This window comes from Furipterus horrens, unplaced genomic scaffold (assembly GCF_987537825.1).
Source record: "Furipterus horrens unplaced genomic scaffold, mFurHor1.1.pri manual_scaffold_6, whole genome shotgun sequence".
Taxonomy (NCBI): Eukaryota; Metazoa; Chordata; class Mammalia; order Chiroptera; family Furipteridae; genus Furipterus; species Furipterus horrens.
The window spans coordinates 148,883,134-148,907,479 of NW_028327176.1; the positions used below are offsets into that span (position 1 = coordinate 148,883,134).

Genomic DNA, 24,346 nt, shown 5'->3' on the forward strand with positions numbered 1-24,346 from the left:
GATCGGTGTCGGGCGGCTGACAGAGGGGCGCGCGAGACCCGGGGTGGTGCCTGGATGTGGGCCACGGAACCGAGGCTCCCCCGTCCTGTGAAGACAAGCGTCCACCACTTCAAACAATTACATCTCCGAGGTCGTGGCCTTGGGTCGCCCACCGCTTTGGGAACTCTCTGCGTTCTATAAGTCACACCGCAAAAAGACAGTCTCGTGGGAATTACGAGTGAGTGCCCTAAGACCGCTAGCAGGGCCTTTGCAGATTATTTTTTATTGGTGTTTTTAACATAAATTTACCGTCATCCTGTTCGGAAAGAGTAAAAACGTCTGTTGATTATTTTTGGTAGTGGAATCTGGTAGGGCTTCAAGCTTTAAAAACAAACAAAACAAAACAAACAAAAAATCATGGACCCGCAAGAGTCTCCGCTGCCCACGACACGTTCAAGGCTATTCAGAGATCCCTGGGGCCTAAGAGCCTAAGTATGCTCACCTTCAAAGTCTGTGCATCACAGAAAAGGGAGTCAATTCACAAAACTTCCTTGGAGGTTAATGAGCTTTCACTCCACTTCGTTTCTAAATATGTGGAAGAGCCAGACTCAACTTGAAGAAAGCGTCTCACATTTCTGACAGTATTGCGAGCCATATAAAAGTTGGTGTCAGAACTGCACTCTCAAACTGAGCCCAAGATTCAAAGTTTGGTTCAGTGATGCTTATGCAGCTATGAGTATCATTCAAATGTACCTCCTGGATTTTTCCCAAGACTTGTTCCTGGTTTTGCTGGAATTGTTGGACTCCTTTTGTCTAGAGGTTCAAAAACAAAGAAGCTGATGTTGCCTCTCTATTATCCACAAGCCATCGCATTGGGCTAGATCAGAGGAAAGAAATTATGACTGGGGTTTACCAGGATACATAGTTGTAAAAAATTTGTGGAAGGAGAACTTTCAAAAGCCAGTATATGTGAAGAATTCACCTGGAAATAAGTAGAATACTCCATGCTCTGCCCATTTTAATCAGCTATAGGTAAACATTGGAAACTCCATACAATAAACCAGTCGTCGTCGGCAGCCGTCCGTCTCGAGAGACGATGGCGTAGCTTCCTGAGAGTCTATCTGCACCGCCGAGAATGGCTGTGCAGTCCGATTCGGGAGTGACAATCCCTGCCGCACTTGGTACAGGTGAAGGCAGATGGCTGTTGTTGCTGCTGCTGACGCTGCTTCCGCCTCGATCTTTTCTGGACCGCCTCCTCGTTGCGCGCAGCCTCCGCGCGTGACGTACCTTGCCTGACCGCGAACCTCCAGGCTAGGCGGTCGTCTGCTTGAACTTCCCATGTGTTGAGATTGATGGAGCATTGTGTCATGTCCTTTTTGCAGATGTCTTTGAACCGCAGTTTTGGGCGCCCTGTCATCCTCTTTCCTTCTGCTAGCTCGCCGTAGAGGAGGTCTTTGGGGATACGGCCTGCATCCGTTCTTTTGACATGGCCGAGCCACCTGAGGCATCTCTCGCTAAGAACTGCATGCAAACTGCTCATATTGGCTCGCTTCAGCACCTCGGTGTTGGGGACCTTATCCTGCCAGGCGACATGCAGGACGCGTCGCAGGCACCTCATGTGGAAGCTGTTGAGTTTCCTTTCGTGCCTTGCGTAGGTGGTCCACGTCTCGCTGCCATAGAGGAGAGTGCTGAGTACGCAGGCTTGGCAGATGCGCAGTCTGGTTTTCTCAGTGAGGCTGGAATTGTTCCACGCTCGCCGGTTCAGTTTGGCCATAACTGTGGCTGCCCTGGCGATTCTCCGGTTGACCTCCAAGTCGACTGACAGAGAGCTCGAGATGGTGGACCCGAGGTAAGTGAAGTCGTTGACAACCTCCAGGGTGTATCCGTCAATGGTGATGCATGGGGGAGTCCCCGTGCCTTGAGCCATAACATTCGTCTTCGTCAGGCTGATGGCTAGTCTGAACTCCTTGCATGCGTGGGAAAGGCAAGTGACTAGCTGCTGGAGTCCCTCTTCGGAGTGTGATGTCAAAGCTGCGTCGTCGGAGAAGAGCATCTCACGGATGAGCACCTCTTTGACTTTGTTCTTGGCTCGTAGACGGGCCAGGTTGTAGAGCTTGCCATCGGATCTGGTGTGAATGAAGACACCCTCGCTGCAGTCCTTAAAGGCGTATTGGAGGAGCATGGAGAAGAAGATTCCGAACAGCGTAGGCGCGAGGACGCAGCCCTGCTTTACTCCGCTGCTGACTGGGAAGGCCTCAGAGGTTGCGCCGTTGTAGGACACCGTGCTGTGCATGTTGTCGTGAAAGGACATGACCACAGCAAGCAGATGTGGTGGACAGCCAATCTTCCGTAGCAAGCTGAAGAGACCGCTTCGACTGACCAGATCAAACGCCTTCGTGAGGTCAATAAAGGCGAGGTAGAGTGGTTTATGCTGCTCGTGACACTTCTCCTGCAGCTGGCATAGGGAGAAGATCATGTCCACTGTTGATCGGCCAGCTCTGAAGCCACACTGGGACTCTGGGTAGACGCGGGAAGCAAGGGTCTGCAGGCAGGCAAGAGCGACCCGGGCGAATACTTTGCCGACGACGCTGAGGAGAGAGATGCCCCGGTAGTTGTTGCAGTCGCTGCGGTCTCCTTTGTTCTTGTACATGGTGATAATGTTGGCGTCTCTCATATCCTGGGGGATGTAACCCTCCTTCCAGCAGAGACAGAGTAGATGGTGGAGCGGCTGTAGCAGGACTGGTTTCCCGCTCTTTAGGATTTCTGGAGGGATTCCGTCGCTTCCTGGTGCTTTCCCGCAAGCAAGGCGGTCGATGGCTTTGCCGAGCTCTGCCGCAGTAGGTGGGGTGTCTAGCTCCTCCATGACTGGTAGGTCTGGGATGGCTTTAAGAGCAGTGTCTGTTACGGTGTTCTTCGTTGCGTACAGCTCGAGGTAGTGCTCGGTCCACCGCCGCATTTGCTGTTCTTGGTCAGTGATGACCTCACCTGTCTTGGACTTAAGGGGGGCGATCTTGGAGGGGATTGGGCCTGTTGCCTTCTTGATACCCTCATACATTCCTCGTGCGTTGCCTATATCGGCGGCTTCCTGAATGTTTCTGCACAGGTTTAGCCAATAGGTGTTGGCACAGTGGCGGGCGGTCTTCTGGACTTTGTTCCTGGCAGCCCGTAGAGCTTGAAGTGTACTGGGAGTGGGCGTGACCTTGTAAGCCACTAGGGCCTTCCTCTTAGCCTCGATCACGGGTTCCATTTCTTCCCAGTGAGCCTCGTACCAGTCAGCGTTCTTCCGCTCTTTCTTCCCGTAAGCAATAATGGCAGAGTTGTATATGGCGTCGCGGAGACGTGGCCAATTGGATTCGATAATGTCATCTGCCGCCACTCCCTCGCCGAGTGCATCTTCCATCTTGTTGATGAATTGCTGGGTCTTAACTGGGTTGCTGGCACAACTGGTGTTGATGCGTGGGCGACCCTTCATCTTGGAGTGGTGCAACCTCTTCGGCATTATGCGCACCTTGCTTACCACGAGGGCATGGTCCGTGTCGCAGTCTGCACTGTGGTAGCTGCGGGTGAGGAGGGTGCTGCCAATATCCGTTCTTCTGGTGATGACGAGGTCAAGCTGGTGCCAATGACGGGAGCGGGGATGCCTCCATGACACCTGGTGGATCTCTTTGCACTTGAAGAATGTGTTTGTCACGCACAGGCCGTGGTGACACGAAAGCTCAAGCAGTCGCTGACCATTCTCATTGATCTTTCCTCTCCCAAAGTTTCCAAGGCAGGTGGGCCAGGCCATGTGGTCGGCTCCTACTCTTGCGTTGAAGTCTCCAAGGAGATAGAGAGCGTTACTTCTGGGAATCTTGGATAACGCTTCGTCCAGTGCATGGTAGAACTGTTCTTTCTCTTCGGTGGTGGCGCAGAGGGTTGGGGCATACGCGCTAAGAATGCTGACTGGGCCGAAAGTTGTTGACAATCGGAGGGTAAGTAATCTCTCTGTGCCTCCTGTGGGTGGCTCTATGGAGTTAACAAGCGTGTTCTTCACAGCGAACCCAACACCGTGCTGTCTTGGTTGGTCCGGAGACTTCCCTTGCCAGTAGAAGGTGTAGTTGGTTTCTCTGATAGTTCCGTTGTCGGCCAACCGGGTCTCCTGTAGAGTCGCAATGTCGATGTTTAGTCGTGCCAGTTCCCTATCGATGACAGCGGTTTTCCTGGCACCCTTGATCCACGGAAGGTCTGCAGTAAGTCCGGGGCACATGGTCCTGATGTTCCAGCTAGCGAGGCGAAGAGCCGGAGGCTTCTTTCTTGTTGTTTGCTTGGAATTAACTGGTGCGGGTGTTTTGTGGCCCACTTTTCGAGAGGCGCCTCTCTGATCCCCACGCACCCAGTGGGGCAGGCGAGCCATGGCGAGACGGTAGCTGTCCAGTGAGGTGCGATGACCTCTCCCACCGTCAGAGGAGACCCCTGGCGCTCGTTTCCTTCGCCAATCGGATGAGCTGATAACCGGTATCTGTCTCCTCCCGTGTTGAGTCGACATCTTGCGATGACGCTGGAGTGTCCTCTCCAGTGAAACTGAAGCTACAGAGCCTGGGCAGGGTGATATGGAGGGTCTGCTGTTGCCCATGCAGCAGACCCCCCCTCTCTTCGCAGCTGAAGGGTCCAAGGGAAAGACAAAGTCAATACAGCTTGGCTTCAGGTGCGCCGCAGGAGTTGCCGGTGTTGACTACAATGTCAAACCGCCTTAGGGACTCCGGCTCCGGATTTTCTGTCGGGGTTTACTCCCTTAGCCTTTCCCCTGAAGAGGTATGCCGCAAGGCAGTGGAGGTTTTTTGGAGTCAGAGTTTTCCTTCTCTGATTTTAGAGATGTCCTTCCTCTTTCCTCCTTTACAGTCTTGAGGGCAGCATTTACAGGCTAAAATAGAAAACTGGCAGTGTAACCTTCTAAGCAGATACTACCAATACCCTGCTTGGGTATACTCACCCAACAATAAACATCTCTTAAATGTCCTCCAAGTGCCATGCCTCGAATTAGTAAATGGCAGTGCAATGGCAGCCAAACATTTGGATCAGTTTCACTAAGTAAACCACCAACACAAGTAGGTTTTTAAAACAATAGAATAGTGTCTCATTTTATTAAAAATAATAACTAGTTAGTTATTATTTTTAATAAAATAAACCAGTATTTCTACAGAAAAATGGCAGAGAAGTCAGTATTGAATGTAGTAAATTGGTTCTCTTCTTTAGGAAAAAAAAAAAACTGTCTCCATCAGTGCTGTCCAATGACTCTGAGTAATGATAGAAAGATTATTTGCATTGTCTAATACAGTAGCTACAAGCCACATGTGGATGATGAACACTTGTAATGTGGCTACCGCTACCAAGAAACTGAATGTTTAATTTTATTTAGCTGTACATAGCTGCGTCCAGCTAGTGGTGCTGTGTTGGACAGCGAAGGAAAAAGTTCTCTCACTCTGTAGCCTGGTCCAAGGATGGCTAATGTCTAGGTGTGCTTGGGAAGGGGTTCCTGGGGTACAGTACAAATTTCATCCAGTCCAAAAATCTGGAAAATCCTCTCAACTTCAAACTCCCATCCAGTTTCTGACACACTCAAGGCAATTGTACGGTACACTCTAACAAACGTCCTGATACCAGTGCTGGGGTGTAAAAAGAATTTAAGCTAATGATCTGGAAAACAGTTCTCTGACAAGTGTACAAAATTATTTCTCAGCTGCTTTGTGTCATCCTGCTTTCATTTTTGCCTTGTAAATTGCAGAGTTACTATACTAAATTTTATTCAGCTTATGGTGTTAATTTATGTTCCTGAGGGGCCTTAGAGTTATTTTTTACCCAATCTGTTTGGCTATTGTTCTGAGTTCCTAAATTTGCTTGTGATGGCTGTGTTTTGTTTCATCTTTGTTACCAAAAAACTGAATTTGATGGTCAAATTGTCCCAGATTTGGCCAGTAGGAGCCTATTCAATCTGGTTTCGGTGTGTTCTTGTTATGTCCCCATCATTCTTCAAGCACATCTTTATTTTCTGGCACAAGATAACTCAGGCTAAATTTGCGCATTTCCTGCCCCAGTGGTGGAACCAGGTATTTCTCCAAGGATTCTTGGTTGTTTTGTTTTGTTTTGTTTTTGTTTGTTTTAAGTGAAGAATAATATTAAGAAGCCACCATCTGGGCACTATGTGTGGTCATTATTGGGGTGCCTCTGCTATTAGGCTTTCCCTGTGTACAGAGCCAGGGAAAATACATGTACACAAATACATATGTATGTGTGTACATATCGATCGATCGGCAGCCGTCCGTCTCGAGAGACGATGGTGTAGCTTCTTAAGAGTCTATCTGCACCGCCGAGAATGGTTGTGCAGTTCGACTCGGGAGTGACACGGTATCTGTCTCCTCCCGTGTTGAATCGACATCTTGCGATGACGCTGGAGTGTCCTCTCCAGTGAAGCTGAAGCTACAGAGCCTGGGCAGGGTGATATGGAGGGTCTGCTGTTGCCCATGCAGCAGACCCCCCCTCTCTTCGCAGCTGAAGGGTCCAAGGGAAAGACGGAGTCAATACAGCTTGGCTTCAGGTGCGCCGCAGGAGTTGCCGGTGTTGACTACAATGTCAAACCACCTTAGGGACTCCGGCTCCGGATTTTCTGTCGGGGTTTACTCCCTTAGCCTTTCCCCTGAAGAGGTATGCCGCAAGGCAGCGGAGGTTTTTTGAAGTCAGAGTTTTCCTTCTCTGATGTGTGTACATATACATAAATATATATACATATACATTTACACTTATTTTTATATCTATATGTATTTTCAACCACTGTTATTGCTAGTTCTGATCTAACACCATCGAGTTCATCCTACTTTTCCCCCTTTTCATATTTGTAACTTCCTTCTCCAACAGTGGAAAAAACAGACTCCCATTATCCTTAATATATTTGCTTGTTTGATCAATCCCTTTAAATGTAAGCAAACTCCCAGTCACTGCTGCCCCCTCCTCTCTATGGAAATCCTTCTTACCTCACTCAGGATGCTCTCCTCCCCCACCAAAGTCCTCCTCTTGTTTTGTAGATGCTACATCTTTTTACATCTTTCTTCTTCTTCCTCATAGTCTGTTTTCTCCAAGTAGCCTGATGACATGGACATAGTAGGCACTCAATACATTTGTTACATTGAATTTATGTAGTGCAAATGCACATCAACTTTAAATGTTTTTCCCATTGATACATCAGTAGAAACTTATACTTTCTTTTTTTTATTTACTGATTTTCACAGAAAGAGAAGAAGGGAGAGAAACTTCGATTTGTTCCACTTATTTATGCATTCATTGGTTGCTTCTTGTATGTACCCTGACTAGAGATTGAACCCCCAACCTTGGCATATGGGGACAATGCTCTAACCAACTGAGCTACCCAGCCGGGGCCAAAACTTATGCTTTCATGTTTCTAATTCTTTAATATTCAAAAAGTGCAGTAAATTAATTTCTAATGCCTATAAACTTCGCATGCCTGACTAGAATGACATGAACACATGGAATGTGTAAGTTATATTGTTCATTTATGACACTTTGCAGAGTCTCATGTATTTACTCCTTATTTCCAAATCTCTCATCCTGAAATAGAGCATTTTATGGCTTCTTTATTAGGAGATATTTTTAAAACAATGACATTTAATCACATTTACCTGACAGACTATATGGTTGTAAACATATTTCTCATAGATGAACCTTATTAGAACTTCAAGTTTGTATCAACATATTTTCAAGTAAATACTAAAAGATGTAGCATCTACAAAACAAGAGGAGGACTTTGGTGGGGGAGGAGAGCATCCTGAGTGAGGTAAGAAGGATTTCCATAGAGAGGAGGGGGCAGCAGTGACTGGGAGTTTGCTTACATTTAAAGGGATTGATCAAACAAGCAAATATATTAAGGATAATGGGAGTCTGTTTTTTCCACTGTTGGAGAAGGAAGTTACAAATATGAAAAGGGGGAAAAGTAGGATGAACTCGATGGTGTTAGATCAGAACTAGCAATAACAGTGGTTGAAAATATATATAGATATAAAAATAAATGTAAATGTATATGTATATATATTTATGTATATGTACACACATCAGAGAAGGAAAACTCTGACTTCAAAAAACCTCCGCTGCCTTGCGGCATACCTCTTCAGGGGAAAGGCTAAGGGAGTAAACCCCGACAGAAAATCCGGAGCCGGAGTCCCTAAGGCGGTTTGACGTTGTAGTCAACACCGACAACTCCTGCGGCGCACCTGAAGCCAAGCTGTATCGACTCCGTCTTTCCCTTGGACCCTTCAGCTGCGAAGAGAGGGGAGGTCTGCTGCATGGGCAACAGCAGACCCTCCATATCACCCTGCCCAGGCTCTGTAGCTTCAGCTTCACTGGAGAGGACACTCCAGCGTCATCGCAAGATGTCGATTCAACACAGGAGGAGACAGATACCGTGTCACTCCCGAGTCGAACTGCACAACCATTCTCGGCGGTGCAGATAGACTCTTAAGAAGCTACACCATCGTCTCTCGAGACGGACGGCTGCCAATCGATCGACTTGATCTATAAAGAAATGAATAGAAATATACATATGTGCATGTTAGTATTTGTATTATCAGTGACCAAATTATGATCACTGAATCCATTTCCTGATATAACAGAAAAATCTATTGAAAATTAGATATCTAATATATGATGCTGTTTCTACCATAGCCAAAATTCATTGGTAAGGAATCAAGAAGTGGATATGGGAGTAGCACTACTCACTATTACCCCTAATGATACACTAGCAAAATGTTTGCTTCCTTTTCCCAGGACCTTATGTTCTGCTCGCCCAGATGTCTTAGTTCCAAAGGGAGGGAATGCTTCCACCAGGAGATACAACAATGATTCCATTGAACGGGAAGTTAAGGCTGCCACTGGGCTGCTTTGGGCTCCTCACACATCTGAAACAACAGGCAAAGGAAGGAGTAACTATGCTGAATGGGGTGATTGATCCTGACTACCAAGGGGAATTTGGACTACTGCTTCATGATGGAAGTAAGGAAGAGTATATCTGGAAAACAGGAGATCCCTTAGAATGTCTCTTGGTATTACCATGCCTTGTGATTAAGGCCAATGTAAAACTCCAACCCAGTCCAGGCAGGACCACTATTGGCCCAGATCCTCCAGGAACAGAGTTTTGGGTGACCCCACCAGGTAAAGAGCCATGACCAGTTAAGGTGCTTGCTATAGGCCAGTGGTTCTCAACCTTCCTAGCGTCGTGACCCTTTAATACAGTTCCTCATGTTGTGGTGACCCCCAACCATAAAATTATTTTCGTTGCTACTTCATAACTGTAATTTTGCTACTGTTATGAATCATAATTAAATATCTGATATGCAGGATGTATTTTCATTGTTACAAATTAAACATAATTAAAACATAGTGATTAATCACAAAAACAATATGTAATTATATATGTGTTTTCCGATGGTCTTAGGCGACCCCTGTGATAGGGTCGTTTGACCCCCAAAGGGGTCACGACCCACAGGTTGAGAACCACTGCTATAGGCAAAGGGAATACAGAATGAGTAGTGGAAGAAAGTAGTTATTAATACCAACTTTGACATATGATTGGTTATAGAAACAAGAACTGCAATTGTCATAAGTATTCCTCTTTATTTTTTTATGAATGTGTGTATAAAATCTTTATTTTCTTCCCTCTCTTATTCTCTTATAACATAAGGTATATTTACTTTGTGTCATAGTATTTAAGTATTGCTAATTTTACATCATAGAATTTAAGTTATGAGATGTCAAAGAGAAGAGTAAACATCACTAAGGATGGGGAAGGGGTTAGTCTGTTTTTGGCTGTACGCAGTATAGGTGTATCACGTTAGGTAAAATTATGGCTTTGTTATTGTCTTTATTTAGAGATTGTTTGGTTTTAGAAGATGCATAAGGGTGCCAAGTTAACAAGGGGTGGACCTATGATAGTTAATTTTACATGTCAGCTTGACTGGTTCATGGGGTATCCAGACATTTGGTTAAACATTATTCTGGGTGTGTCTAAGGATGTTTCTGGGTAAGCTAATATTTGAATGCAGACTCTGAGTAAAGCAGATTGCCCTTCCTAATGTGGGTGGGCCTCATCCAATCAATTGAAGATCTAAGTAGAATTAAAAGGCTAAGAGGGAACTCCTCCCACTTGACTGCTTAGAGCTGGAATATTGATTCTTTTTCCCCTGCCTCCAGACTTGAACTAAAACATCAGCTCTTCTTGGGTCTTGAGACTGCCCGCTTTCAAACTGGAACTTATAACATCAGCTCTCCTGGTTCTCAGGCCTTCAGACTCAGACTATAATTACACATAAGCTCTCCTAAATCTCTGAATTGCTAACTACAGACCTTGTGACTTCTCAGTCCCCAGATTACATGAGACAATCCTTATACTTTCTCTGTGTATGTGTCTGGGAAAAGTCCAGCCATTGTTAATATAACAAGAACAGTTTGTGCAACATCATTGTAACCTGGCAGCCAAGGAGAGTGGACTGGAATGTGCATGTGTGAACAATAACTTCACTGTACTAGTCAGTGGGGACTGTAGATGCCATTGAGTGAGTATGTGTACTGTGTGGCCATCATGTTCAAAATGACTGAGCAAGTAGAGCAATGAATCTGCATCAAATTTTGCATTAAGCTTGAACATTCCTCCATGGGAACTATTGGGATGATTCAGAAGCCCGCAGCTGTGGGCAACTGGTGATTGGCAGCTTCATCACGACAATGCACCCACTAATGCATCATTGTCTTCTGCAGAGATTTTTGGTGAAACATCAAATCACCCAAGTGACTCAGTCACCCTACAGCCCAGATTTGGTACGCTGTAACTTCTGGCTTTTCCCAAAACTAAAATCACCTTTGAAAAGGAAGAGATTTCAGATCATTTATGAGATTTAGGAAAATACGACAGGGCAGCTGATGGTGATTAGGAGAACTGTGTGAGGCCACAAGGTGCCTGCTTTGAAGGGGACTGAAGTGTCATTGTCGTATGTACAATGTTTCTTCTATCTTGTGTCTTCTTTAATGAATGTCTGTACTTTTCATATTACATGGCTGAATAGCTTCTGGACAGATCATAACATATATATGCATGTATATATGTATATGTACCCACATGCACACATCCTGTTTGTTCTATTTCTCTGCAGAACCCTGATTAATAAAGATAACTTAATTATAAATTAAAAAGTAATTGCACTATTTAAAAATCTTGTTAATTGCTTACTATAGTGGTCCCAACCTTTTTGGCACCAGGGATTGGTTTGTGGAAGACAATTTTTCCATGGACTGGGGTGGGGAAGGGGGTTATGGCTTTATAGCCTGCCACCAGATGTAGCTTAATTGTCACTTGCCACTCACTGATAGGTTTTTTTTTAATTGTTGTTCAATTATAGTTGTCCCAATTTTCCCCCATTACTCTCCCCTGCCCTGCCCATTGATAGGGTTTTGATATGAGTCTGAAAGCAATTGATTTATTATGGTCTCTGTGCTGTCAAATCTCCCTGCTAAAAATAATGTTTTTGCAGCTGCTCCCCAGCACTAGCATCACCGCCTCAGCTCCACCTCAGATCATCAGATGTTAGATTTTCATAGGAGCATGCAACCTAGATCCCTCCCATGAGCAGTTCACAGTAGGGTTCATGCTCCTGTGAGAAGCTAACGTCACCCGCTGATCTGACAGGAGGTGGAGCTCAGGCAGTAATGCAAGTGATGGCAAATGGCTGTAAATAAAGATGAAGCTTCACTCGTTAGCACACCGAGTGAAGTACTGGTCCATGTCCTAGAGGTTGAGGACTCCGGTTTAGCAGTTATTAATAACCACATATGGAATTTATTATCTCTTGAAAGTTTCAGAGTATGTTTTATTACTTATTGTTGATTATCCATTTAATTTTTTGGAATATATAGAATGCTAGAGAAATCAACAAGATGCCATTTCTTTTTTGAAATATATTTTATTGCTTATGCTATTATGGTTGTCCCAGTTTTTCCCTCTTTGTCCCCCTCCATCTGGTATCCCCGTTCTTTCCAGCAATTACCCCCCCTTAGTTCATGTCCATGAGTTGTGCATATAAGTTCTTTGGCTTCTCCGTTTCCTATACTATTCTTAACATCCCCCTGTCTATTTTGTATCTGCCAACTATGATTCTTAATCGATCACCTTTTCCCCTATTCTCACCCTTCCCCCTCTCAGCTGATAACCCTCCAAATGAATTCCATATCTATGATTCTGTTCCTGTTCTGATGGTTTGCTTTGTTTGTTTGTTTTAGACTCAGTTGTTGATTGTTGTGAATTTGTTGCCATTTTAATGTTCACAGTTTTGGTCTTCTTTTTCTTAAATAAATCCCGTTAACATTTCATGTAATAATGGCTTGGTATGGATGAACTCCTTTAGCTTTACCTTGTCTAGGAAGCATTTTATCTGCCCTTCCATTCTAAGTGATAGCTTTGCTAGATAGAGTAATCTTGGTTGTAGGTCCTTGCTTTTCATCACTTTGAATACTTCTTGCCAGTCCTTTCTTGCCTGAAAAGTTTCTTTTGAGAAATCAGCTGATAGCCTTATGGGAACTCTTTTGTAGGTATCTCTCTGTTTTTCTCTTGCTACTTTTAAGATTCTCTCTTTATCTTGAATCTTTGGCATTTTAATTATGATATATTTTGGTGCCATCCTCTTTGGGTCCAACTTGTTTGGGACTCTCTGTGCTTCCTGGATTTGTATGTCTATTTCCTTCACCAAATTAGGGAACTTTTCTTTCATTATTTTTTTCAAATAAGTTTTCAATTTTTTGCTCTCCCTCTTCTCCTTCTGGCATCCCCATGATTCAGATACTGGTGCATTTTGAGATGTCCCAGAGGGCTCTTATACTATCTTCATTTTTTAAAATTCTTTTTCTTCTTGCTATTCTGGTTAAATGCTTATTTCTTCCTTATGTTCCAAATCATTAATTTGAATTCTGGCTTCCTCTCCTCCATTGGTGGTTTCCTGTGGGTCTTTCTTTATTTCGCTTAGTGTAACCTTCATTTCTTCCTATATGTTCTTGCCATACTCAATTTGTTCTTGAGAATCCTGATCAGCAGTGTTCTGAAATCTGTATCAGATAGATTGGTTATCTCTGTTATGTTTAGTTCTTTTTCTGAGTTTGTTCTGTTCTTCCATTTGGGCCATATTTCTGTCTCCTCAATTTGGCAGCCTCCCTGTGTTTGTTTCTGTATATTAGGTAGAGCTGCTTTGACACCCTGTCTTAGTAGCATTGCCTATTATAAAAGGTACCTGTAAATTGTGTGGGGTGGAGCCTTAGGTAATCACCAGGGTGGGGCAACCTGCTTCACTGTTTTGTGGCTCTGTGTGGGTGAAGGGCTCAGAGAGGGGAAAATGCTGCTACCTGGCTTATGGAGGTTTGCCTGGCACTCACCCCATTTCCAGTCACTTCACCCACTTCCCATATGTGACCAGAGCCATTCTGGCTGTTGCCCTGATGGTGAATCCCAGAGTGGGTGTGTTTTCATACATTCTAAATTTGTGCAGGCCCTTTAAGCCATGTCTCCTGAAAATCCAGCAGTTTCTTCTGCTTCCCCAAATGCCTCTGGTTTTTCTAGCCCAAATATGGGGCTTTATCTTCCCACTGCTGGAACACTGGACTGTGCAGTCTGGCCTGGGACTGGGATTGCTTGCTCCCAAAGTATCCTTCTCTATTTTTATCCACCATATGTGAATGTGTGTTCACCTGTTCCACTGCCATTGAAGGCTCTCCACACCACACCGTGTCTCTGCAACTGTCTGCCCACCTCTGCATTTCCGCCCCTCCTACCCATCTGGATGAATGTGGCTTTTTTAAATCCTTGATTGTTGGACTTCCATACAGCTCAATTTTCTGATGGTTCTGGCTGTTATTTGTTTTGAGATCTAGTTATAATTCTTTCTATGGTCATGTAAGGAGGTGAAACATGTCTATCTATGCCTCCATCTTGACCAGAAGTCCAAGATGCTATTTCTATACAGTATGCCTTTTTAATATCAAATTTTAAATATTCTTTGTTAGTCCCATTCACTGTGTACATGACAGAAGGAAGCAATTGTTACAAATAAAATAAAGTATATGAATGTCCATATCTCAGAAAATGGATCTTCTTCAATTCTCCTATGGCAGGCAACATTTGGAGCAAACACTACTTGTTGTCATCTTTCCACTGTGCTTACTTGAAGACCAAGCAAATGTTTTCTTTGCTTCTTTTGCAAACTATTTTATTTTCTTTCCAATTCTATTTCTTACCAAATGCTCTATTCAAGGAAAGTCTTACTCTTTCCTGAGCTGACTGACATTGTAATTATACAGCTCTTTGTAGCTCTGTCCACCTCAGCTTTACATAGAGAATGGAGAGCTATGTTTTCTGCATTTGAATGATAAAACTATGGACAGGGTCATTTTTTTCCTCCTAAAAGTTAGAGAAGTAAATTACCAAACAAAACACACACACACAAAAAAAATAACTATTCTGCTGCTCTCAGTACCATAGGGGAGATATTTTTCTCTCCATTCCATCTTTTAAGTATATTTTATTAATTATGTTGTTACAGTAGTCCCAATTTTTCCCTTTGCTCCCCTCTGCCCAGTACACCCCTTCACTCCAGCAGTTCCACTCCCCTTAGTTCATGTCCATGGGTCGTGCATATATGTTCTTTGGCTTCACTATTTCCTATATTATTCTTAACTTCCCCCTGTCTAGTTTGTATTTACCAATTATACTTCTTGATCCCTGCACCATTTCCCCATTTCTCCCCCTTCTCACTCCCAGCTGATAACCCTCCAAATGATCCCCATACCTATGGTTCTGCTTCTATTCTGATTTGCTTAGTTGGATTTTGTTTTTATTTTTTAGATTCTTTTGTTGATAGTTGTAAATTTGTTGTCATTTTAATGTTCATAATTTTGATCTTCTTTTTCTTAAGTAAGTCCCTTTGACATTTTATATAATAATGGCTTAGTGATGATGAACTCCATTAGCTTTACCTTGTCTGGAAAGCACTTCATCTGCCCTTCCATTCCAAATGATAGCTTTGCTGGACAGAGTAATCTTGGTTGTAGCTCCTTGCTTTTCATCATATTGAATACTTCTTGCAAGTCCCTTCTTTCCTGCAAAGTTTCTTTTGAGAAATCAGCTGATGGTCTTATAGGCACCCCTTTGTAAGTAACTCTCTGTTTTTCTCTTGATGCTTTTAAGATTCTCTCTTTATCTTGAGCCTTTAGCATTTTAATTATGATCTGTCTTGGTTGGTCCTTCTTGGGCATAGCTTGTTTTGAGACTCTCTGTGCTTCCTGGACTTGTATGTCTATTACCTTCACCAAATTTGGGAAGTTTTCGTTCATTATTTTTTCATATAAACTTTCAATTTCTTGCTCTTCCTCTTTTCCTTCTGCCACCCCTATGTTTGGATGTTGGTATGTTTAAAGTTGTCCCAGAGGTTCCTAAGCCTCTTCTCATTTTTTTCAATTCTCATTTCCTCATTCTGTACTGGTTCACTGTTTTTTTCTTGCTTGTGTTCCAAATCATTGATTTGAACTCCAGTTTCCTTCCCTGCGCCATTGGTTTTGTGTGGATTTTCCTTTGTTTCATTTAGCATAGCCTTCACTTTTCCCTTATGCGGTTGCTATACTTAAGCATATCTGTCAAGCCTGTGGGCACCTTTATCACCAGTGTTGTGAACTCTACATCTGTTGTCTACCTCCTTGTCTGTTAGGTTGGCTATCTCCTTGTCGCTTAGTTCTCCCACTGGAACCTTGATCTATTCCCTCTTTTGAGCCATACCTCTCTGTCTCCTCATCTTGACAGGCATCTTGTTTGCCTCTGTGTCTTGGGTAGAGCTGTTGTACTTGTTACATTGTAAGGGGAAGAACCTTAGGTATTCATCAATATGGGCAACCCATTTCACCACATTGTGGCGCTGTATGTGGAGGAGGGGTCTGAGAGGGAACAATGCCTCCTTCCCAGCACTCACCCCTTTTCCAGGCACTTCTCCCACTTCTGTATGGAACTGGCGCCCCTCTAGCTGTTGCCCTGGCCATCGTTTCCAGAGTGGGTGGGTCTGCGGATGTTCTAGGATCTTGGGAGCCCTTTAAACAAGCAGACTCTACAGAGAGACTGGCAGTTTCTTTCTCCACCCCAAACCCCACCGGTTTGCACAGTCAGAAGCAATGAGGCTTTATTTTCTCCGGTGCTGGGACTGTGAGCTGTGCAGTCTGGTCTGGTGCTGGGAGCCCTCCCCAGGTGTCCCTCCCTACTTTTTAAAACATTTCACTGTGCTTTCTGCTGGCTTGCCTCTGCCACCACTACACCGCGTCCTCTCTGCCCCAGCTTGGCCCCTCATACCTGTCTAGATGAGTGTTTCTTCTTTATATCTTTGTTTGTTTGACTTCAATGCAGCTCAATTTTCTGGAACTTCAGGTTGTCTCTAGTTTTGAGGTAGTTGTATTCCTTTTTAGTTGTGGAAGGAGACCCAGCGTGTCTGTCTAAGCCTCCATCTTGGCCATAAGTCATCCATTCCATCTTATTAGTCTGCTAACATTTTAAATACTATGACAATTATTTAAATTACTTGCTTGATTACACACACACACACATTCACATTTACATATAAATCTTGGACCTGTTAGATGTAAACCAAGATTTTATTTGACTTTCCTGGGATACCATGATTGCATACCCAGATCTTCAGAGACCGTACTCTCTGCACTTTGGAGAATAAACTCCTGGCTGATCTAATAGAGGCAATAATGTGACTGTTGGGCTTGACAATAGGCTTCCATCAAGACCATATGTCTGTTGAATCTTTTTGCATTTCAAGAAATAGAAACCAATTCAAGTCAACTTAAACAAAAAGTAGAAATTATAAGGATGAAACCAAGGCCATGTCTCAGAATGGGACTGGAACTCTGTCTTTGTTTCACTCTGTGTGTATCTTTACCCAGTCTTCATGGTAGAAAATATGGCTGCACAAACTCCATTTTTATATTTCCTGTATTGAAGATTTCAACCTAGACAAAGGCTGGATCTTAGTCCTGATTCCAAATTTTCCATAGCTGAGTCTCTATTCAGTCCAAACCATAGTCAGTAAGAGACTTAGGCAGTCATAATTTATAACCATGGTTGCTCAGAGGCTATCCTGTGACCATTTGGATGAAGGGAGGAGGGAAAAGCTTGCAGAAGTGGGAGGCTGGATAACAAAATTAATAGGTGTCCACTGAAAGGCCCTTCTCTCCCCTCTTAATAAAAAATAGACTATAAATAGTAGCTACTGGACTCCATGGTGCAAAAAAAGAAGTGGGTGATGTTAAGTTAGTCTGGGTAAAGGAAGGAATTTTGAGACTGTTGGGCCTTTGGATGGGATTCCTTTCAATTCATACCACAAGTATTTTTTTTTTAAATATAGTTCATTCTTTGAGCCATTCTTACACAAAAAGAATTAATTAATTGTGACAAGTATATTCCTGGATTTTAAGCCATTTCAAAGAGAACTGAATGTTAATTATCTAGATCAGCTTTGCAGAGATTCAACTCAGTTATCATAGTGCCCAAAATGACCATAATATTTAGACACGCAGTGACTCAATTGTTTCCATTCTTTAAACCAGGTTCCAGCCTGAGATTCTTAGACATCTAGGAGTCCATACAGGAAGAACTGAAGATCCATAAGCTTATTTCCAGTATTTTATAAAGTCTAAAGGAAATCATAAATGTCCCTGACACAAACCTACCCAACATCAAATTTCTCTGCTTTAGAATGGAATGATATGAAGTCAGGGCAGCCAGCCTATTATTTCATTCTGATCTTAAGCTCAAGTTACACACATGCACATATGCATGAATGTGTGCACATATATACAGTAATTGGTTATATTCTGAGTAAATAAATTCCATTCTCAGAGAAATGTGATTTTAATAAATTGATAAGTGGCCACTATTATTCCTTTTATATTCTAAAACTGTAAAAAGATAAATTTAAAGTTCAAGTTTACTAAGTCATCTTTCCTAGAGATCTATAAACATGAGATAATTATCCATCTCTCTAAAATAATGACCTCTGGAAAATCCTCCTATTTTCCTCTTAAAATATCTTAAAATGTCATCTATCCCATTATTAGAAGACGTATTCATTAAGATAATATAATATATTGCCTTAATGACAGAGACATGTAAGTAATAAGTTTATTCCAGAAATACGCTCCATTTAAAACAAATTCTGGATAATCCTGTGAATGTCAAGACCTTGTATGTTTAATATTTCCTGCAAGTTCTCATTTTTATAATGATCACAAGCACTTGGTTATTTCTCTGCTTCAATCCATGATTAGGCCCTCTAGACCTAGATGTCAAGAACAAGATAGATAGGAAAGGATTCTAAGACACTAACTCTCAACTTTCAGGCCAAGCTGTCAGAAATCTTCCAATTCCTAGGTATTTGTATACATAATTGCCTGAAATCCAGTTTGGGGCAAACACATTCCTCTTCCTATATAACCAAGATAGATCAGTAGTTAGTTCATTTTCAGCAGCCTTGAACTCTCTCACCTCAAACCTTTAAGTTGCTATTCCATTATACCTTTCAGGAAACTAATCCCAATTCAAATGAGAGAGCCTTTAATTGCATCTAAATTAATGTACCCTCTCTTTCAGTCTTGAAAATGATATATCTAAATGTGAAAAAAGGTTATGGGATTAGAAGCAATAATGAAGACATTGTAATAGGAAGTATCAATATTAGTTTTTTAAAACATTGTTTTAAATATAAATCTACATATTTATTCAAAATTGATTCATATGTGATGGATAAATCACTTCCCAAATGTGCTTCTTTGTGGAGAGAAGTAAGTATGACATGCATTAATGAGAGTAAGGTCTTCTCACCCTTAAATACTTCTACAGAATATTCTTTGTAAAGAAAATATAGTCAAAGTTCCCTTTTCTTCCTTGAACCATGTTCTTCTTGAGATAAAATGAGTTTTGGTGGGCTCATGGCAAGGAAGAGGTTAAGTGTAACAATCACTCATGTTATTTTAAAAAGCTGCTTCTCAAATTAAGCTTATATGTGGTAGCTTTAGAGAGGGTGAGTTGAAACATTTGAGCAATTTAAAAGTGGAACATTTCATTTGCAGGTTCAAAGTAGCTTTTAATTCCCTTACTAGTGTGCTTCTAATTAAATCTTAATTGTACCATTCATTATAAAATCAAAGAAACACTGTTATACTGGGTTTTCCATAAGAGGAACTCAAGATAGCCCTCATAAAATGGCTAATTCAAAGAAAAGGAGTGAAATGTGAAAATGGACCTTAAAATGAAAGCCTAACATTTGACTTTGCATAATTACTAAGTTATCATGAGTAATATCTTTTTTGATACCTCCAAATGATTTAAATATACACAAGGTGGGGCAGAAGTAGGTTCAGTTGTTCATGTGGAAAATAATAGAACAATTAATAAATAATAATACAAGAATAAACTCTGTGTTTCATGTACTTACAACTGTAAACCTATTTTTGCCACACCGTGTATGATTATAGTAAGTCACCAGAACACAGAAGGAGCAGCAACTAGGTGACAAAATGTAATGAAAACAATATATCCAATAATTTAAGTTGCTACTTAAATTTCAAAGATTTACTTCTCCCCAACTTTCATGCCAACACTTAATTGGTGATTCATGGTCTCTCATGGTTTTGCATGGGTTTATTTTTTTTTTTTCCTTATTACCTATAAAGTTGAGCATCATTTCACATGTTGATAAAGAATATCAGTTTCCTAGACCCTTTGGTCTCTGTTCACATTTATTTAGTTTTTTTGTGCCTTTCATCACATTTTGATTATATGTATTTTTTTCAAACAAAAAAGGTTAATGTAGTCAAATATCAGTTCTTTGCCTTTATGATTTGTACTTTTTGTATCGAGTTTAAGAAACCCTCTGTGATCCAAGTTCCTGAAGATATTCCCTACGTTTTGTTCAAACAAGTTTAGTTTTGTTTTTTATAGTTCAAGTTTTAATCTATCTAAAATTTGCTTTTGTATTTTGTGTGAAATAGGGGTCTTAATTTTATTTTTCCATATGGAAGGTAAAGTATTCCAACAGTGTTTATCAACTCATCCATCCTGTCACCCTTTATTTAAATATCACTTCCATTACAGAACAAGAACTCCTAAATGCATGAGTCTATTTCTGGGCTTTCTATTCTACTCAGCTGATCTCTTTGAACATTTCTGAACTGGTACCAAGTTATTTTAATTGCTCAAGCTTTGTAATGACTTGATATTTTAAAGAGAAATTCCCACCTCCTTGTTCTTTATTTTCCCCCAGAATTGTTTGATATATTTTTAGATATTTGCTCTTACATTTGTATTCTAATCAGTTTTTTAAGTTGCATAAAAATCCAAGGTGGAATTTTCTGGGGGTTATATTAAGTTGCTACATCAAATTTGAGAAAAGAGGAGGGTTAAATAGATGAAGTAAAGGAATTTGGGAGTGGGATCATTGAAAATATTCTGTAAGATATTATAATTGTAGGTACATGATATTGTGCATTTGTCAAAACTTGAGTACTGTACAGCAGAAAGGATGAGCTTTATTAAAGAAAGATTTTTTAAAAATCAGTTAGGAGGTTGGGGATTCCAAGAAGGAATGCAGAGAGTGACGAGTGAATTGAACTCTTATAAATGTATGAGACAACTTTACTGAAGTAGGGAGTGGGGGAAAGGTTCTGGCCTAAGTAACTTTAAAAATGACTAGAGTTTATAAGATTAAAAGCAAAAGGAACTGCACATAAACACTATATTCTAGTTGGTGTTATTTCCCACAGGGGTACAGGTTAATGATTCTGCACTGCTGTCCATGAAAAATGGAATTGAACAATTAAATAAATGGATGGTGGGAACAAGGTTTCTCACTGTTAGAATGGGAAATTATAAATAAGTAAGAGACTGAAGTAGATTAGCATGGGAGACATCAGTATGAACTATATTATGTTTAGCTTAATATAGATACAGATGGTTACATATAGAAATATTTATAGATGTGTGTATGTATATAAACAGGTCAATATATATGCATATATCTCCTTGCTCTGTCTGCGGACAGGGCCTAGAAATAATGACACTCCAGTAGCAACAAACATACCTAGCTCCCAAACCTTGGTTTCTAATACCAATTTCCAATAAAAGGAACCAAGGCTCCCAGGAGAGATGTCTGATTATAAGACTGGGACAGGAAATACACAAGATGAGCCTAGAGCATCTTATACCACCAGAAAGTATGGAAATACGACAAAGACAGAAAACTTACTAAGTGTGGGGATATGTCAAAGGGACACAGAAGCCAATTGAAAGAGTTTCCAGTAGTCAAAGAACAATTTGAGCAACAAAATAAAGGAGCATTGGAGTATACCCTAAATTATAAAATGAATGTTCATGAGTCCATACTGATATAATTAATGATTGAATAAGTAAGTGTGGGAGAAGAAACAAATCTCCCCTGCAAAAAAATTCCAAATAATTTGTGTAGATACTCTATCCTCAAGGAAGTGGAGTACAACTCCCTGTTTCTTAAATGTGCATAGTAATTTCCTTCCAAAGACTACAGTTACTGATATGAAGACAGAAAAAAAAAAAAAAAAAAAAAGGTAACTTTACATTGGAGAAATCTGAGAAACACTACCTCAGGCAGGTGATTAAAGTAAAAATCAGCAGTGATAAATCATGTTAATTGTATGTTCTCTTGATATCATGTGATGAAATGGCACTTCACCTTTGTGGTCTTCCTCACAAAAAAGCATAACCCCAATCTAATCATGAGAAACACATCAGAGAAATCTCAATAGATGGACACACTACAAAATATTTTAGTATTCCTCAAAACTGTCAAGGTTGTTAAAAACAAGGAAAATCTGAGAAGCTGCCATAGCTAAAAGGAACCTAAAGAGATATGACCACTAAATATAATATGGTGCCCTGGATGGAATCCTGGAAGATAAAATGATAAATAGAACTAAGGAAATCTGAGTAAACTATGGACTTTACTTAACAGGAATGGATGACTATTTGGTTCATCAACTGTGATAAATATATCGTACTTTTGTAAGATGTTACTAATTGGGAAAGCAGGGTGTTGGGTACATGGAAATGCTCTCTACTATATTTAATTTTTCTGTAAATCTAAAGCTGTTCTACAAAATAAAATCTATTATTTTTAAAATATTGCTCAGGCTAGTTTTCTCTTTCACTCTTTTGAGAATAACCTTTAATATTCCCATTAGGGTTTTCTTCCTGATGAAATTTTGTCAGGTTCCAAACTAATAAGGTATTTTGGCATCTGACAATCCTATACAGTAACTTTAGGGAGGGAACAATTCAGGCATCCTGTACTACTGATTAATAGGAGGCCCAACTGTTGCGTTGGTTGTGATTTCGGACGCTGAAATAAATCCGGCAGGCAGGATGATTGGCCAGTAACGAACGGAGGGCTGTGGCTCGCTCAGACCATCAGCGGAGAGCGAGAAGCCTCATCTTTTTATTAGGGTTTCAAAAGTTACTAAAAATAGAACAGGGTGTGACATTCCAGCCAACAACAGGAGAATTTTACAAGTGAAAGAATTCTTACAGTAGCATTAATATGTAAAATACGGCCAGGGTAACTCCTGTTTTATCTAGCACTTGTCAAGGAAGCAAGGCAGATCCACTAATCCTCAAGGCCAGCTCCATATCAAGACTTCATTAACAAGGAAGCAGATGGAGTACACAACAGAACCTGTTTTACCCAGGATTCCATGACTCAGTGGCCTCGACAGCCTAAAGCCGAAGGCGGAGACGAGAGTTGCTCATCGTCTCCTGAGTCACGGGATGCCACCTGGGTGGTGGGGCACGAGAATGCCCCTACCCAGAGATCTGTCTTCCTGCAACACCCAACTATTCTAATGACCAGGCATAGGAGAAACTATATGAAAGTGTAAGACTTTGTGGCCTTGGCTAAAACTTTTCCCAAACAGAAGTTTCCAATCTGCTGAAAGCTTAAAGATCTGTGATACAAGAAAACCACTGAATTTTGAGGGCAGAAGTTTCCACATGAAATATTTCTACCCTAAAATAAAGTTAATATCACTCATGTGAAATGTTTAATTTTGATGTTACCTCAAGGATCTACATAATGTGATCCTATTAAATAAAAATGTTAATCTGATGGGTGGAATTGTTTCTAATTTTACAACTGAATTTTGAGAGTATTCATTTTCAAACTGTGATCTAAGAGTCTTTAGATACTGTTATGGGTTGAATTGTGACCCCCGCCCTCAAATTCATATGTTGTAATCCTATTCCCAGTACCTCAGAATGTGACCTTATTTGGAAATAGTCTTTACAGAGGTAACAGAGTTAAAATGAAGTCATGAGAGTCCTAATCCAGTATGACTAGTGTCCTTATAAAAAGGGGAAATTTGGGCTCACAGACATACGTAGAGAGAAGACAACGTGAAGAGACGTGGGGACAAGATGTCCATATACCAGTCAAGAACAGTCTGGAAACGATCCCTCTCTCACAGTCCTCAGAGAAAGCTAACTCTGCCAATGCCTTGACCTCAGAGTTCTAGCCTCCAGAACTGTGAGATAATAAATTCCTTTTGCTTAAGCCCTACTCTCACCTCCGCTGGCTAATAAAGAAACAAGGGAGATTTTCCTCAGAGAAAACCCCCTCCCTTCCTTCCTCAGATGGTGAGTGTCTGAGTAGTTTCTTCATCCACTCCAAGGGACCCGGAGTCTCTTACAATTAGGGAATTTGGATTTTGTGAATTTTAGGTCTTTAGAAATTGGGATATAAATAAGTTTCTCTGTATTGGGGTTTTAGTACCAACAAAGTATCATATTGGGCATGTAGGTCTGGAATGTTTTAATTCTTAGACTACAAAAGGAGTTATATATATATCAGAGAAGGAAAACTCTGACTTCAAAAAACCTCCGCTGCCTTGCGGCATACCTCTTCAGGGGAAAGGCTAAGGGAGTAAACCCCGACAGAAAATCCGGAGCCGGAGTCCCTAAGGCGGTTTGACGTTGTAGTCAACACCGGCAACTCCTGCGGCGCACCTGAAGCCAAGCTGTATTGACTCCGTCTTTCCCTTGGACCCTTCAGCTGCGAAGAGAGGGGGGGTCTGCTGCATGGGCAACAGCAGACCCTCCATATCACCCTGCCCAGGCTCTGTAGCTTCAGCTTCACTGGAGAGGACACTCCAGCGTCATCGCAAGATGTCGATTCAACACGGGAGGAGACAGATACCGTGTCACTCCCGAGTCGGACTGCACAGC

The 24,346-nt window shown here is 41.6% G+C and overlaps 1 pseudogene; it reads left to right on the top strand.

Annotated features, from left to right (window-relative positions):
- The first annotated feature begins 54 nt into the window (after window positions 1-54).
- Window positions 55-1,023, top strand: LOC150007578 (MICOS complex subunit MIC26 pseudogene; annotated as a pseudogene).
- The last annotated feature ends 23,323 nt before the right edge of the window (window positions 1,024-24,346 follow it).